This window comes from Gouania willdenowi, chromosome 12 (genome assembly GCF_900634775.1).
Source record: "Gouania willdenowi chromosome 12, fGouWil2.1, whole genome shotgun sequence".
Lineage (NCBI taxonomy): Eukaryota > Metazoa > Chordata > Actinopteri > Blenniiformes > Gobiesocidae > Gouania > Gouania willdenowi.
In genome coordinates, this window is record NC_041055.1 from 32,528,869 (window position 1) to 32,545,965 (window position 17,097).

General features: G+C 39.2%; 1 long non-coding RNA gene across 1 annotated transcript in view; it reads left to right on the forward strand.

Annotated features, from left to right (window-relative positions):
- The first annotated feature begins 1,294 nt into the window (after positions 1 to 1,294).
- LOC114472895 (uncharacterized) overlaps positions 1,295 to 17,097 on the forward strand; it is a 19,421-nt gene continuing 3,618 nt past the window's right edge. Inside the window, exons 1-2 of the long non-coding RNA XR_003675203.1 lie at positions 1,295 to 1,307; positions 3,835 to 3,839. This is a non-coding gene — a long non-coding RNA (uncharacterized LOC114472895). The remainder of the gene's footprint in view (positions 1,308 to 3,834; positions 3,840 to 17,097) is intronic.

The window sequence follows — 17,097 nt, forward strand, 5'->3', positions numbered from 1 at the left end:
ATTACGCAGTTAATCACTTTTTTTCTGCACTCCATGCAGCATGGAACCTTTCTGATTTTAGGAGTTCCTGGTATACCCATAATACTGATGCACAGAGCACAACACAAGAAACAGAAGAACCAGAGGAGAAGTCGTTGCTGTGCTTTGTGGACGTTAATTTTAGTTTCAATAAAAACAATGGATGAAAAACATGAATATGTTTGAGTTAAATGTAAGTTAGTGCTTTGTGAACAATGCATTCATAATATTCTTTAATCATTTAACATTTAAAATCAGAAAAATATCAGATTTTTGATGTTAAAGTCACACTTCTCACTTTAAAGTTGGAATTCTGAGAAAAAAGTCAGAATTTTGAATTTAAATTCAGAATTCTTGAGGAAAAAAGTTTTTATACTATGATTTTCATGATCTGACCCAACTTAATAACTCAGTTCAACACAACAATTATTTTTATAAACATTGTGTTTATTCATTTGTTCTTTCATCTTTTTATAATAAAAGTTTCTTCCTGCATTCAAAGGAGAAAAGAATATAAAGAGAGGAGAGAGGAACGTTTTAAATCATCATGGGGGGGGGGGGGGGGGGGGGTTATATTGTTCTAATGTTTGGTTTTCCTGGTAAACCACTGGCTGATTCTTTTCCATAGAGTTTTCTTCTTAGCGTGGCTGGACCGCTCTTCTTCTAATTCCACATCTTTGGCTTTCAGTTGGTTCTGTGCTTCTACCAGGGCGTTCTCCAGTAGGGTCACCTTTTCTTTCACCTGCTCCTCCAGACTGCAGTAGGCCTGCTCCTTTGACTTCACCACTTCTAACATGTTGGCGTTCACCTCCAACAGTTGGTCGTGTTCATCACTTTGACTTTTGAGTTTCTCCTGCACCTGCCTGAGATCGGCCCTCAGAACGTTGTTTTCAATGTTCTGCTCATGGAACTCCTCTCTGGAGACATCTAGAACCAGTTTGAGTTGGGCCAGGTCCCTGTCTAGTAATTCCATCTGGTCCGTTCTAAAGGAGGTCTTGTATCTCATGTCTCCACATGTGATACACCCTGGTGGTGCTTGGTCAGGTACCAGTGTGCAGCCTGGTTCACAGGGACTCACTGGTACGGTGGCTGGTGGATGGTTCACCTGTTCATCTTCACCCTTGTCTCCAGGAGATGATGGTTGGTCTCCCTTCATCTTCTGCGTCTTAACCTTATACCAACGAGGTGGCTTTGGCCGGGGGAATGACAACTTTCTCAATTTGTTCAATACGGCCTGAAAATCCCCAAAGTCACTAAAAGTAACGTCCATCGCTGGTTTTTGATCCATCGTCAATGTTTCAAGAAACAAAAGCAAGAGAATGTTCAACAAAAAAGTGGAGTTTTTAGAGCTTTGAGCTTTGAGCTGTGTGTGCTACTGTAGAAGAATCCAGACACTTTCAGGTGATGTTGCTGTCATCTCCTGTTTGTTTTCATTTCTGTTGTCATGGTTACAATCAACACAACATTCTAAATGATGATTTGCTGCTGCTTTGTTAACAAACAATAAAATAATGAAATTAAATAAATCTAAACAGGGCTAAGAACCCCCCCACATCAAAAAATCAATAAATAATAAAAACTCAGGTGAATTAAAAGCCAAGGATTAAAAGTGGATTTAAAGCAGGATTTGAAAGTCTTCAGTGGGGGGGGCCTGTTAGACATTGGAGGATAGCTTACTTTACAGCAGAGTTTCTCAAATGGGGGTACTTGTACCCCTAGGGTTACGCAATGGCACTACAAGGGGGACTTCAGGGAAGAGTAGAAAAATAACAAATAAAGTGTCAGTCTTTGTCCCCCCCCAGGCATGAGATGACTGGAAATAATAAAAACTATAGAAATAAATTTATTTTTCAACCTATGTGGGGTCGCCTGAAATTTCTGAAAAATGTAATTAATTATTATTATTAAAACAACACAATCTTAAACAACTGTAATTCTAAACTTTCACTTTGTGAATATAATTAAACTAAAATACAGTAAAAATAAATACATATCTGAACTCAAACATGATTGAAAACTATCAAAATAGGGTCACGATCTAAAAAAGGTTGTTAACCACTGCATTAAATACTGTTTATTTCTCTTATTTACTAAGTTACATTCTTTAAAATGTGTGTTATCACTCGTTCATTTCATCATTATGTTATATTGTTGTTTTTAAAAAGTCTTTTTATGTAAAATGTTGTAGTTGAACAAAGGGAGTACTAGGATTCAGAAATAAGAGAAAGGGGGTACATGAGCCAAAAAAGTGTGAGAACCACTGCTGTAGAGCTGTGGTTCTCACACTTTTTTGGTTTTACTTTTTTGGGACATGAAAATACAGGCTCTACTTTTTATCATCAGAATATGTGTTAAACTAAATCTACAGAATACACAAACATTTACACACATTATAAAGTATAATTGAATATGACACAAAACTTAGAAATATACAAAACTTTTTAAATGAAGAATGTTTTGGTGTGAATGTGTAGCTACAAGTCCACAGCACTATGAACTACATGGCCAGTATAAAAGCATCACAATTGAAAAATAATGTAAAAACTGTTTATTTTAATTGGGGGGTTTAATATTTCAATTGTTAAAATTGTCAAACAATGTGTTTTTAAGCAGAATGACTTGTATTTTAAAGTAAAATAAGGTTATTATACTGTAACATTTATTTAATTTGTTTTTACAATGGGTTGTTTTGGGGGGGGACACACAACCCCTGCACCCCCCACCATGATTTGCGCCCCTGCCCCCTTTGTCCAACTACAACATTTTGCTCAGAATAATGTAAAAAAAAACAATAGAACACAATGATGGAATGAAAGTGAATGAAAATTCATGGAACTAACAGAATTTAACACAAATTTGACATAAATTGTTCATTGAGAGATTAATAAAAAAAAGTGTGCAGTGCAATATCAATTCCCTTATGTTGGAAAACGAGGCAAAAAAATCTGAATTTTGAATTTAAAATCAGAAAAATATCAGATTTTTGATGTTAAAGTCACATCAATTACACGTTATCAATATTTTAGAACTTAGTGTTAAAAATAATAAATAATATTTAGTTGTTTAAGCTCATGTATTGTTTTCATTGATTCAGTCATATATCAACATACATTTAAACTGGAAAACGTTGCTTCTCGTGTCAAATCTTTAATTTAGATCAGTGGTTCCCAATGTTTTTTGTCCCGTTGCCCCCTCATATCATTAGTACTCTGTCTCCAACATTGGTTCCCTATAAAGGCTTAATCTACAATTTCAAAACAATGAGTGGAATTTATTTTTAAAAAAATACCATGTAACTTTTATGTGATTATTTTAGTCATAAGTAAATAGGGTCTCCTCTGTAAAATGCAGCTAAATATTGTCTCCTGTGATAAAATGGCCTCTACAGCATAAAATAATCCTGTTTCAATAAATTACAAAAAGTTATCGTATTTTTTAACAATAGTACAGTAAATTTGTTGTGAATTTGTAAAAAAATAAAATAAAATAGCCTACATTTCCCAATTATTTTCAAATTTATTAAATATTTCCAAGTACTTCCTGTAATGTGCTTCCGTACCAATGTTTGGGAATCACTGATTTAGATTAATTATTTACAAAGTCTCTAATTGATTAGATTGTGATTAGTCCCACCACTAGTTAAAATACTGAACCACTGTAATAATTTGGGATCACTTTCAAAAATCCCAAAAATCTTTACCTCTCCCTATTGGAAATATGATCAAAAGTCATATTGGTTCATTACTGATCAATGTCTATAGAAGGAATTTGACTCAGTCGTGTTGGTTTCCCAATTTAATCTGGATCGCAAATTAGTTTGCGTGTCCATACATTGTGACCTACTGTAGGTTATTCATCAAAAATGTTCTTACTCCGAAGTAAGAAATGAGATCATCGATATGTGCAACTATCAATTGTTAGTTTAGATCTTTTTGTGCAGATTCTTTTTTTTTTAATTCCATATAACGATCAGTTTCACATCACACAAAGATAAGACTGTAATATAAGCAGGTTTGGAACAATATATGAGCTTTAATATCATTGTCATATCAAGCAGAGACAGAAAAGGAGTAATCTACATCTGTAGCCACAGCTGCACAGCTCAACAACTAGATTTTACTGTACAATTCATCACAAAATGATCCTTCTTATAGTATGTTTCCCCTAATACTGACTTAATGTAGACGCCCTCTAGTGGCCTGTCCGATAAATACGTTGTGCAGTTAATCTGTTGATGAGTCAGTATTTAACACAGTGTGATACAGTGTTTACTTTGTCATTAAAACAGTTTCCTCTTCGTTAATATCTGCTGAACGTGTATGTCGCTGCTTGCCATGAGACCACGCCCACTGAGAATACCCCCCGCTTCGTGTAAATGTCACGAAAGATTCCGTCATCTGCTGGAATAGCGTTAACCTTTTTCATTTTGTTCTGCTAACCCACGTCTCAGGGAAGTGTGTAGCAAAGAAACTCCTCCTCCGCCTCTTCCTCTTCCTCTTCCCCTTCCTCTTCCTCTGCGCCTTTTCTTCGCTGCCCTTTTCAGGCTGTGCGTGCGTTTTAATGACGAGACCTTTACTTTTAAATAAAAACAGTGGAGCAGCAGGAAATAAATTGCTGTTGAAAAGAAGCTAATATAGTGGGACGGTGGGCGACCCCATGGCAGTGACCAGCTGGCATAAATCAAGATATAAATAGTTTAGAATCATCAGGGGTGTGTGTGCTCTGCTCCAGTGTTTGAACACATGCTTAATGTATGCACGTAGGTGTGTGTTTGTGTGTCTGTGCACCCTGGAGATAGAGGCAGGCACAGACACTATGCATATGTCCATAGTGCAATCTGGTTGGATAACTGCGTATGTGTGTGTGTGTGTGCCCGTTTGCGCACACACACACTTGTGACAGTGCTGGGAAAGCTAAATCCTCCTCAAGTGTAAGGCAAACAGTGGTGGCGGCGTGTGGTTATTGTATTTTCTTTTGCTGAGACCCAGTAAAGACCCTCGGCCTGTCACGGCGGCCGAAGGCCAGCGACGCTCTGTAGCCTGAGGGCTGGATACGAGCCACGCAGGAAATTAAAAGGGGATTAAAACCTGACTGACACTGTGTGTGTGTGTGTGTGTGTGTTTGAGGAGCTAGGTGGGAATGACTTATCCCTAAACTATCAGTGGTTGTATTTTTCCATAGAGATCAAAGTAGGGACTGACATGTCACAGATTTTAATCATTATTGTGTCAATAAATCATCAGTTTGAAGTATACCACTGAAGTTTACTTCCAAGTTTTCCAAGATGCATCTGGAACCTCCGGCGTTAAAAACCTTGTTCACACTGAGGCTAAATATCTCTGTTGATTCTCCACCTTTACTTTGAAAGTTCTGAAAACATCTGAAGTGAGAAAATGACCACGTAGAATATCAACATGTGCTCATTGGATCCATAAAACTCACGTAGACATATTTCATTCACACATTTCACACATTTTTGGAGACCTTCCATTGGTCTACGGACTAAACTTCCTGTTAACTTCAAAATAAAAGCCCTATTTACAAAAACTAATGGAAGACAAGAAGAGATGCTTTTTTTTGAAAAAGGGAATGTTTGATTTTTAGCTAGAAGCTGGTCCCAGGACCATTTTACATTCAGCTCCCAATGCATCATGGGACGTTTGAGTATGACTGTGCCCACCGTGCATACTTACAAAATGTACATGAGGAGTACGTTAGAATGTGATTTCAAACACAGCCTCATATTGCTCGATTCCATGTGAATGAGTGAGCGTCCTCGCCGCCACACTTAAACATCACAGACGGAGGCGTTGGGAATTGATGGAGTCGTTACACATCCAGTGGAAATCTGGTGTTCAAGATACTGGGTGAACTGGTCCTTCTGTTCTGACTGAAATTATACGTTATCATCAGAAAAAGGAGTTCTGTCTGTTCAATCCCTGTCATTTGGCCCCAGCAGAAAGAACCAATCAGATGCCTTCTGTCCCTGGACTATGGAGACAAATGATGACGTGGAGGTTGTGTAAAGTTGTTTCTTTCTGACAAATCTAGCAACTTTTTCTTGTGTTATTGGAGAGTTTTCTGAAGTTTTAGCGACTCTGACTTGAAATCCCTCATCACTGCATTCCCTGTCCTCACTGTGCAGTGGGTGGTGAACCCAACAACACAGAACAAAACTACTGAATTACATTTAAATAAAAACCAAAAATCAACTGAAGAAATGTGCAGCTGTAATTATGTTTAATGTTTTTTCAAACTCACTTTTTATCTCTCTCATTACGTAATTCCACACAGCATCTAATACAATCAAGTATGTAAATAATAGTGACGTCATTTAGCAACTTCTCGCAACTTTTAGGAGAGCCAATGGCTAATAGCCAATTAGCTATAATTTATTATCTTACATCACTGCATCGAAACACAGACTTGTTGAACAAAACCCTCCCATCCGACGCTCCCTCAGGAAACATTCCTGCTACTACGATAAAGAATGTGTATAAAAAGAGAGACGCGCGTTAATTAAAATCTCTGAGTTATGCAAACAGAGCGGAGACAATTTGTTGAAATGTGTGCAGAACACTTTATCAATAGTGTGCAGCAGTAGGATGTAGAAACATAGAGTTAGCAAACAGAAAATATAGCACAGAACGAGCTAGAAAAAGAAGCTGGCCTTGTTCCTGCAGCACACAGTGGAACACTAAGGTTGGTCCTTTGGAGCCTGAATTAAACACTGTTTTACAGGAACAAATAAATGCTTTCATTTTACGTTTGAAAAAAGAATCATTTACATTAAAATGTATTAAAAAAACTTTTGTTTTTTTTTGTTATCAGGTGAAGGGAATGAATGTGTTTTTGACCAACCAATGAAAACCTATTTAAAATGCGGCACAGTATGAATAAAATTAAAAAAATGTTCTATTGAATAGAAACCTAGAAAATTGGAAACAGTAGAAATGTATTGGCTGGTCAATCACAGTGAATCTTGTGAATTTGAACAGTTAATAAATATTAATTTATAAAAATGAATGCAAGAAAGTATAAAATCCTTTAAAAAAATAAGTTCCTCAAATGTGTTTAGGGGTAGGGATAGGGCTGACTCTATCCCCATGTATTTTAGCGCTCTCATGCATTAGGTGCATGTTTCACAGCACACCTCTTATTTCTTCTGCACTTCAGGTTTCCTGCCTCTTTGTGTTCCATCGCTGCAGGGGAAAACTCACAGTGCAGATGCTAGTGTTTGCTCTGCTAATTAGCTGTTTGTATTAGTAATTAATAGGCATTAGCTGCAGTCAGCGTGGCTCCGACAGCCTGTGAAGGAGATCCAGGCATTTGAGTTCCCTGCAGCGTCAGAGAGTCTGCGTCTTCACATTGGAGGAGTTAACTGGAGAGAAACTGACGGCTCAGACATAATCTATATAAACTAGATGTGAGACTCGATTAAAAAATGTGTCTAATTAATTAGAGACTTTGTAATTAATTGATCTAAATTAATGGCCTAACAATATTTGACACGAGAAGCAACACTTTTAAATTTGAATGGGTTTTGAAAAACAATAAATGAGCTTAAACAACTAGATAGTGTTTATATTTCCATCACTGAGTGCTAACATAATGTGTAATATGAATAAAGAATATTAGGATTACATTGTTCACAAAGCATTAACTTATATTTAACTAAAATATATTCATGCTTTTCTGGATTTTTACTAAACTTTCTAAAACAAATGTGTTTTTATTTAAACTAACGAAGCACAGCAACGACTTCTCTGGTTCTCCTGTTTCTTGTGTTGTGCTCTGTGCATCAGTATTATGGGTACACCAGGAACTCATGCAATGAGAAAGGTTCCATGCTGTTTTGAGAGATCAGCTGCATTATGTTTTTGTAATTAATCAAAATTATCTTGATGCAAACAAACGACTAAATGTTGTTTAAAATATTTCCTCTTTAACAAAGGTAAATATCGATGCTACGTTAGTGCAGGTCTCTGTGTTTTGAAGAAATTTCTCTCATTTGTTTTTATCCTAAACGTAAGTAATAAAGAAAATATTAAAAGTGAAGCCTTTTAATGCCAGTTTTTTTCTTCAAAACAACATGCTTAGCCTGGATTTCCTGTCCTGTAATTAATTAATTAATCTCAATTAACGCAATAAAGTTCCGGCCCTAATTTAACCACATTAAAATATATCTATTGATCTGTTTTATCATTCCTCCTCCTTGATTCCTGCACTATTTGCAGATGTGGAGCATTATTTTTCCTCGCTGCTGATAGGCCGAGAGCGTTTCCAAGCGTTGTGGGCTGGAGGTCGAGCGGAGTACGAAGGGTTGGTGACTGAGTTATCAATTATCCAGCGCTCCGTGGCACTCCGGCTTCCTCCAGATCCTGTGTTAAATGAAGTTGTCAGCTCTGTCTCCCTGATTTCCCCCATCACACGGCCACACCGTGATGGTGTGTGACGGCTGCCTGCCCGAGCGCCTCGCTGGCTGCCGCTCTGCATCTCGCTAGTAATTCATCAGTTCCTGAGCACACTGGCCTCAGACGCCAGCGCACAGTGCGACGCGGCGCCGCCAAAACTCCGAGGAAGAGGAGGAGAGAAGAGAAAAAAACAAGAATGGATTCACCTTCCAAAAAACACAGGCGTAGAGGACGGAGCACGATGGGCTTCTGGCCTCGGCTCTGGACTCTGAGTGTGTTTGAACTTGAAGATGTGAGGAAAGAGAGGAGCAGGAGAAGGTAAAGGGTACGATCCCACATCCCAGAGTGTGCTAGGGTTAGAGCCTCAGGTGAGGGTCCAGGCCGAGGTGGGAGAAGGACATCAAGGTGACACCAGTGATCTCTGAGCGCTACAGTATTCATTAGTGATGAATAGTAAAGAGGGATGTAAGGATATATCATAAAAAGGCTACAAATCGATGCAAATAAGAGGGAATAAAAATGTGTACAGCACAATATGTGCTTTAATGCTCTGATTAAACAATGGGGGGCACTCATAGGTGGAGTTTGAGATTCTTACCAGGGGAGCAAAAGAAAATATATATAGAATTGAATATAGAGATAACATTCATAACTATTTTTTCCTGTATTTTATGATTTGAAAACGTTTCTTACATTTTTATTCTGTATGTTTTTATAATATATATTTTTTTTGTTCAACTTTGCATGGTGATCATTAAATCAATTAACCCTAATAGTAACAAATCCTAATAGTAACAAATCCTAATAGTAACTGACCCTAATAATAACTGACCCTAATAGTAACAAATCCTAATAGTAACTGACCCTAATAATAACTAACCCTAATAGTAACAAATCCTAATAGTAACTAACCCTAATAATAACTGACCCTAATAGTAACTGACCCTTACAGTAAATAACCCTAATAGTAACTAACCCTAATAATAACTGACCCTAATAGTAACTGACCCTAACAGTAAATAACCCTAATAGTAACTGACCCTAATAGTAACTAACCCTAATAGTAACAAATCCTAATAGTAACTGACCCTAATAATAACTGACCCTAATAGTAACAAATCCTAATAGTAACTAACCCTAATAATAACTGACCCTAATAGTAACTGACCCTAACAGTAAATAACCCTAATAGTAACTGACCCTAATAGTAACTAACCCTAATGTAACAAATCCTAATAGTAACTGACCCTAATAATAACTGACCCTAATAGTAACTGACCCTAACAGTAAATAACCCTAATAGTAACTAACCCTAATAATAACTGACCCTGATAGTAACTAACCCTAATAGTAACAAATCCTAATAGTAACTAACCCTAATAGTAACTGACCCTAATAGTAACAAATCCTAATAGTAACTGACCCTAATAGTAACAAATCCTAATAGTAACTGACCCTAACAGTAAATAACCCTACTAGTAACTGACCCTAATAGTAACTAACCCTAATAGTAACTGACCCTAATAGTAACAAATCCTAATAGTAACTGACCCTAATAGTAACAAACCCTAATAGTAACTAACCCTAACAGTAAATAACCCTAATAGTAACTGACCCTAATAATAACTGACCCTAATTGTAACTGACCCTGTCCCGCTAACACTGCCTGTGCCTTTAAATCAAACGATAAGCACCATTTCCACATATTAACCTACTTATTGATACAAACTCTGTGTTTTACGAGGCTGTGGTTGGCGTTCTGTGCTGCCCAGCTGTCACTGCTGTGTTTGTAACCTAAATAATCCTCTTTTCACTCCAGTTTAGGGAATAAACAGTCCTTTAACACTTCAAACGGGCCTTTGGATGTTTTTCACACTTCCTTACGTGGAGTAATAATTAAATATATGATAATGAGGGTGTTGTTGACCTTGTGGATCAAAAAAAAAGTCTTCTTTTATCTTTTTTAGCTTCATGTTTTTTCCAGGCGTATTGGAGAAAACGGCAGTGAAGCAGCGTTTGGATCGTCCTGTTCCAAAGATGAGCCGTGGTCTGATCTGTGGGGGATCTTTAAGCAGAGGAGAGTGTGTTTGTGTGAAAAATAGTGCGAGGATGAACAGATGGGGGAAATGGGCATGAAAAACAAATGGAGGGGGGTGGGGGCGGGGTCAGTACATAACTGTCTTAGCGAGTCCAGGGAAGACAGCGACGTGCCTGAATGTTGCCCAGAAGGGGGCGTGGAGCTTAATGGGCCACTCAAATGTTACCAGGCCCACGCCCAAAAAAAAAAAACGACACATGGCTGAGCGGGTAGGATTTAGCGCCCCCTGTGGGCGGGGTCCTGGCTGTAGCTGTTGCCGGGACAGTGTGACGAAGCGGAAGAAAAACGATTGTTTAAAACAGCGATTCTCAACTGGTGGGTTGGGACGCAAAAGTGGGACTCGAACGTGTACTGGGTGGATCGCTGAAAATAAATCAATACTTAATGTCTCTCATGTTGGACTTGTCTTTTATTTTGGAAGAAACTTGCTGTGAAATGTATGTTGCACAGGAAAATATATACATTTATGTTTAAAAAAATATTAAATATGTGTGTTTTCAACAGCTATTTTTAAAAACCTAATTTTGGATAGTTGAATTGTAAAAAAAGTGTTTTGCGATTTGATGTCTGTGGCAAACCTGTGGTCTGTTGGTCACTGACTGATAAGTTTTCAATGTTATTCCATTTGAAACCTAATTCAAATTTTTCAGTTTTTCTGCTCCCCTTTGTCCATATAAGTAGGCCCTAAAAAATTCATTTCATTTTTCCCCCAAAATTCCATGTTTTCCACATAATTTCCTTTGGAAATGAGCAAAATCTAAATATCTCAATAAAAATTGGATGAAAACACCTGAATTAAAAAAAAAACACTCAAATATTGCTAAAAAGTTTTTAGACTTTCGTGAGGAGGGCCATTGGAAACACTTTTTCCGCAAATACACGTCACAGGACGTGACGTACCTGGTCACATGACCACTTTTCTGTGAGTAAACATGACGTGGTACAGGTGGACAGACGAGGAGACCCAGACATTTATTAGTGTTTGACTTATTAATGATTAGTGCCACATTAGACGTGAAACAACCTTCGAATGCAGAGTTCTATGGAGGTTTGGAACATTCCTCTTCCTGCACAGAAGTCTCACAGGACGAGATTTCACCAGAGTTACCACAACTCCACAACAACCTTCAATGGAAACACGTTCAAAGTGAAATGATACTTTGTCGACATGTAGAAATATGGCTTTTATTTTGGGAAAATCTGTAATGGAAACAGCTTCTGATGAGTTGCGTAGTGTTTTGGTAGACATTTTAGTCGGTGTTTTGGGTGGAGACGCTTCCACATGTCGAAGCGGCCAGGACGGGAGGGGGGGCGGGTTGGTGCACCAAATGAATGGTCCCCGAAAACATTTGCCCATAATAAACGTCCTCATTTCATCTACATTCTGTCAATTTGTATATGGTAAAGACGTGAGAGGCTTTATCTCTCTGTAAACAAGTGGTGGTTTTAATTGATATAGAACATTAAATAACCTACAGTGTGTACTATAAAAACTGATGGAGGGTAACAGAACATTTACCACACTATGTTTAAAGTCTAGAAGGAAGTGTGTCGTGTTTTCACCTGTAAACATGAGCACAAGCTTCGATTGGAAAGACGACAACGCTGTTTTTTTCCAGTCCGTCCCCAGTCTGCTAATCCCTTTTCTCATATAAATAGCTCTTTGGTGGAGATCTCTAACCCTTCTGTCCCTGAAGCTGCAGCCAGGATAAGCTGTGTGTTGGATTGGCACGTCGGGCCTCCCGGGCCTGCTGCTGCGCTGGCCGTCGCTGCAGATGGAGGGCAAGGCTGGAAAACGCCAGCTTGTCAGTCGGATTAAAACGACTCATTTACTCAGTGAAGTATAGTGCAGAGTGACCGGGCCAACGACGGGGTGAGGGGGGTGGTGGGGTAGCAGTGGTTAAAGGACAGTTTGGGGTGTGAGAAAAGCTCCTCATGCACTTCTCGTCACCCTCAGCCTTCACCGCGCTCTGCTGGCCTTTTTCTGGTTACTTATCTCTGTCTGTGTGGCTGCCAGAAGCCATTACCGCGGTGTACGGAAGGCGGACCATGGGGGGCGCTGACCGGTGCCCAAGTGACAGATTGCTGCTCGGCTTTAGCAGCGAAGAGGCCGAGTGGTTGGAAAGTCATTGGCTGCAGCGGGCAGGAAGAGAACGCTGTGAGCGAGGTAGAGGAGGAGGAGGAAGAGCGAGAGGATGACAAGGCCCGGCTGTGTGACCTTTTACACGGCCAGACGTACCTGAAGGGGCGCGGGGCCCGCCACTGTCGCACGAGCAATACACGGACGCCAGGGCGAGGAGAGGTGGCCCTGATGCTGGCTTCTCTGGTCAAACCTGAGACCCTGCTGACGTGCAACATCCATGAACTAAAACCCTGGTTCTCAGGGCCGGTGCCAACATGAACTCTCAAAGTCATCCAGTGCTTTAGCCCAGGGGTTCTCAACCTATGGGGTCGCAAGACACTGTTAGGGGGTCGCCAAATGCCTTCAAGAAATGAACATTATACAATTTGAGCCATTTTTTGCTTATTTTTACCTTTTTTCTGCAACTACATCAAACTTGCCATATTTTAACCTATTTTTGTCACTTTTTGCTCTGTTTAATGTATTTTTGCTACATTACTCCCATTTCTGACCCTTCTTCATCACATTTCAATGCCTTTTCTACACATTTTTCCACTTTCAAGACATTTAGCACATATAAACCCGTTTCACCACTTTTTCACCAAATGTCACATATGTTAATGTCAACTAATTGTTCCAATATTGACACTTTGACCATTTTTACCACTTTTTCTGCCCAATTTGCAACTTTTAACGAATTTCTGTGGTTTTTAAAATCCAATTTAACCACCTTTTTTCAGCATTTTTGGTCACTTTTAACCCATTTTATTTCTCATTTAAACAAGGATTTACATCCTTAAGATGACTATATACTATGGCCCAAATAATCTCCATCAAATTTCATTTGCTTCTAGTTTTAAAACATTTTGGCACTTAGAAACCCTTTCCACCACTATTCCAACTTAATGCTGCATATGTTGACCCATTATTGTCACTTTTAACCATTTTCGTTTTTTTTTTTTGTTTTGGCCAATTTGACCACGATCATGATTTGTAATGCCCTATGTTTTGCCAGTTTAAACTAATTTTCCCTACATTTTTAAATTCCATTACCCACATTTTTAAATCTTTTAAACAATTTCTGTGGTTTTTAAAATCCCATTTTACCACATTTTCCAACATTTTTGGTCACTTTGAACTCATTTTAATTCTGATTAAAACCAGGATTTCCATCTTTAAGATGACTATAATAACAGTAAACTTCCTGGATAACAGTGGATATTATTCAGATGAATAAATAAATATCACAGATTCATAGAACAATGGACCATCATTTTGCTGAATTTATGGATGGGAAAAGATTCACTGCTTAAAGGAAAAAGTCAGAATAAAAAGTGAAACGCTCTGGAGTAAAATAACTTGTGGCATTCTGCTTTCACACACAGACACTTATAGTAAACAATGAAAATAGAATCTGAGCAGACGTGTAAGTCGCTCTTCAAGAACAAATCCACAGAAAACAAACAAGTTTAATCAATACCAACAACGACTTTCACCTTTGGCACCAGAGCTCACACTCATTGGTAATGTTTCCTAATTGAAGATGACCAAAAACTCAGCTCTCCAGCAGTATGTGTGTGTGTGTGTGTGTGTGTGTGTGTGTGTGTGTGTGTGTGTGTGTGTGTGTGTGTGTGTGTGTGTGTGTGTGTGTGTGTGTGTGTGTGTGTGTGTGTGTGTGTGTACGTGTGGGGTTAAGTCATGGAAGCATTTTATCGGCTCTAATTACTCCCGATAGCTGTAATTTACAGTTGGCAGCAGGGAGAAATCGGTGAGATTCACACTTGTGCAGGTCAGCATCTGTCGCCCGCCGCCCGTGCACGCCACCGTGCACGCCACCGGCCAATGGGCGAGCAGGACGACGACCAAAAGCAACAAACGGTGTGAGACAGATTAGCAGTGCAGGGTAAAGGACCTTTCACTGACACGTCATTCCTCTCGCTCTAAGAGTCTTTTACTGCGGCAGCTGTCACCAATAAAACGGGAAAGTGGGGGGCTGGTGGTGGTGGTGGTGTTGGGGAGGGGGGGGCTTCTGTTCCAGATTCGTGAAGGTAGGTGGTGGAAGGACAGGAAGGAGGAGGATGAAGACAGGATGGAGGAGGAGAGAGAAGATGTTTGTGTAGGGGCGAGCGACCCATTTTTAAAGCGTAGCCTCACTTTTTAATGGAGGATTTGGCAGAAAAAAAGCAGGGCAGGGGCGGCGTCAATCTTTCCTTTTCTACTGACTCTAATTACCCTCGCCTCCTCACTCCTCTAAGAGCTGCACTACAAATTGCCAGTGTCAAGCTGAAGCGGTAATTTTAGTTTGCTGTGCATCAGCCTGTGTGGCACGGGCGGCTCGGAGCACATTTGTTCTGGAAGGTGAGCGTGAGCATTATCTCAGGACATTGTGTGTACGAACACATTTGTTACATCTGCAGCCCGACAGTCCAACACTTCACACTTTCCTTTCCACCACCACGGTCCCACTGACACAGCAGCAGCATCGGTGCAGTGCCAAAGCTACAGCAGCGCTACCATCACATAATTGCACGCACGCCGCCACGTCTGGCTGCTCCACTTCAAACCTGGCAATCACGCCGTCTCTTGACCTCCAACGTGAGGACGTTCTTCAAGTTGCTGGTTTGTCAGAATGGAACGTTTGCACTAAAGAGGAAACAGAAAGTCAATGAATGATGATGATCTGTTCCTGTGGAGGAGCTAACTGCTAATGCTACGTCTGTTCCTCATTCTTAGGCCTGTTGCACCGAAATATTCTCATCAAACATAAAGAAGGTTTTGGCTTTAAGCTCAGAGTAAAATATATGTTCTTTAAGAATGTGTTTGGTCTAAAATCTTCAAAATGTCCTCATTAGTAGATCTATGTCTAATAAAACACATTATTATGCACCATATTCATTTAATTAAACTTTTAAAAATAGGACTACTTTACAGTTTTAGAGCCTGTGTTCCTCCATCTTGAAATCATGTGACTGATGATGTCACACGGCCTCACTGCCTGTAAACATCCCATTGTTTTCTGTTGGAGTGAAACATTCAGACTGATTTTTAGATCATTTAGTAAATTTTCAGCCAAAATAACAACTTGTGCTGCTTTTGGTTGCTCTATAAAAACAGTAAAAGTTCAAGTGAGTCGTTGTGAACCACTTTTGTTTACAGAAAGAGGAAAAAAACAGATGTCACCCTAAAATAAATGATCTTGTAAGGGACCTTAACTCTCCTTTAAACAGTGCACTGACACGCTCTGGTGGCTGAAGTTAATGAGAAATCACGGACTGTTGAAGGACTCTCACCCAAAAGAATTTCTATCGGTGTGATGGCCTTTGGTTACCGTGGTGACCTTTCCTCCACATCGGGGCACACTCAGGTATGGGCGTCGCAGCTGGCAGTGGGAGGACGTGCCCTGTGGCGGTGCCAGGGGTCCAGGTCTGCTCTAATGGAGAACAGGCTGGGCTGCACAGATGGCGCCTGAGAGAGTGACCGTCACTGGCACACCATCACCACCAGCCACTGTCCCGTTAGATATTAAACAGGACAGGAGCAGACCTCAGTGATTACCCATGACCACCGAGCAACACTGAGGGCTCATGGAGGGGGCGGGGCATCATTTGCACCGCTTCCTTTAAAGGGAGCCTCCACTGTTTTACAAATGTGGCCTAAAAACTTTGAAATGCAATTATTACACATTATTATGCACCATATTCATTAATATCAACATATGCTCATTTGATCCATAAAACTCACGTAGACATATTTCATTCACACATTTCACAGATTTTCAGAGATCCTCCATTCTGCTACTGACAAAACGTCCTGTTAACTTCAAAATAATGTCAGTATGAGTAGTAATCTTAGTATGAATAGTATGATAGTATGAGAAGTATGTTAGTATGAGTAGTATGTTAGTATGAGTAGTATGTTAGTATGAGTAGTATGTTAGTATGAGTAGTATGATAGTATGTGTAGTACGTTAGTATGAGTAGTATGATAGTATGAGAAGTATGTTAGTATGAGTAGTATGTTAGTATGAGAAGTATGTTAGTATGTGTAGTATGTTAGTATGAGTAGTATGTTAGTATGTGTAGTATGTTAGTATGTGTAGTATGTTAGTATGAGTAGTACGTTAGTATGAGTAGTATGATAGTATGAGAAGTATGTTAGTATGAGTAGTACGTTAGTATGAGAAGTATGTTAGTATGTGTAGTATGTTAGTATGAGTAGTATGTTAGTATGTGTAGTATGTTAGTATGAGTAGTATGTTAGTATGTGTAGTATGTTAGTATGTGTAGTATGTTAGTATGAGTAGTACGTTAGTATGAGTAGTATGATAGTATGAGAAGTATGTTAGTATGAGTAGTATGTTAGTATGAGTAGTATGTTAGTATGAGAAGTATGTTAGTATGAGTAGTATGTTAGTATGAGAAGTATGTTAGTATGAGTAGTACGTT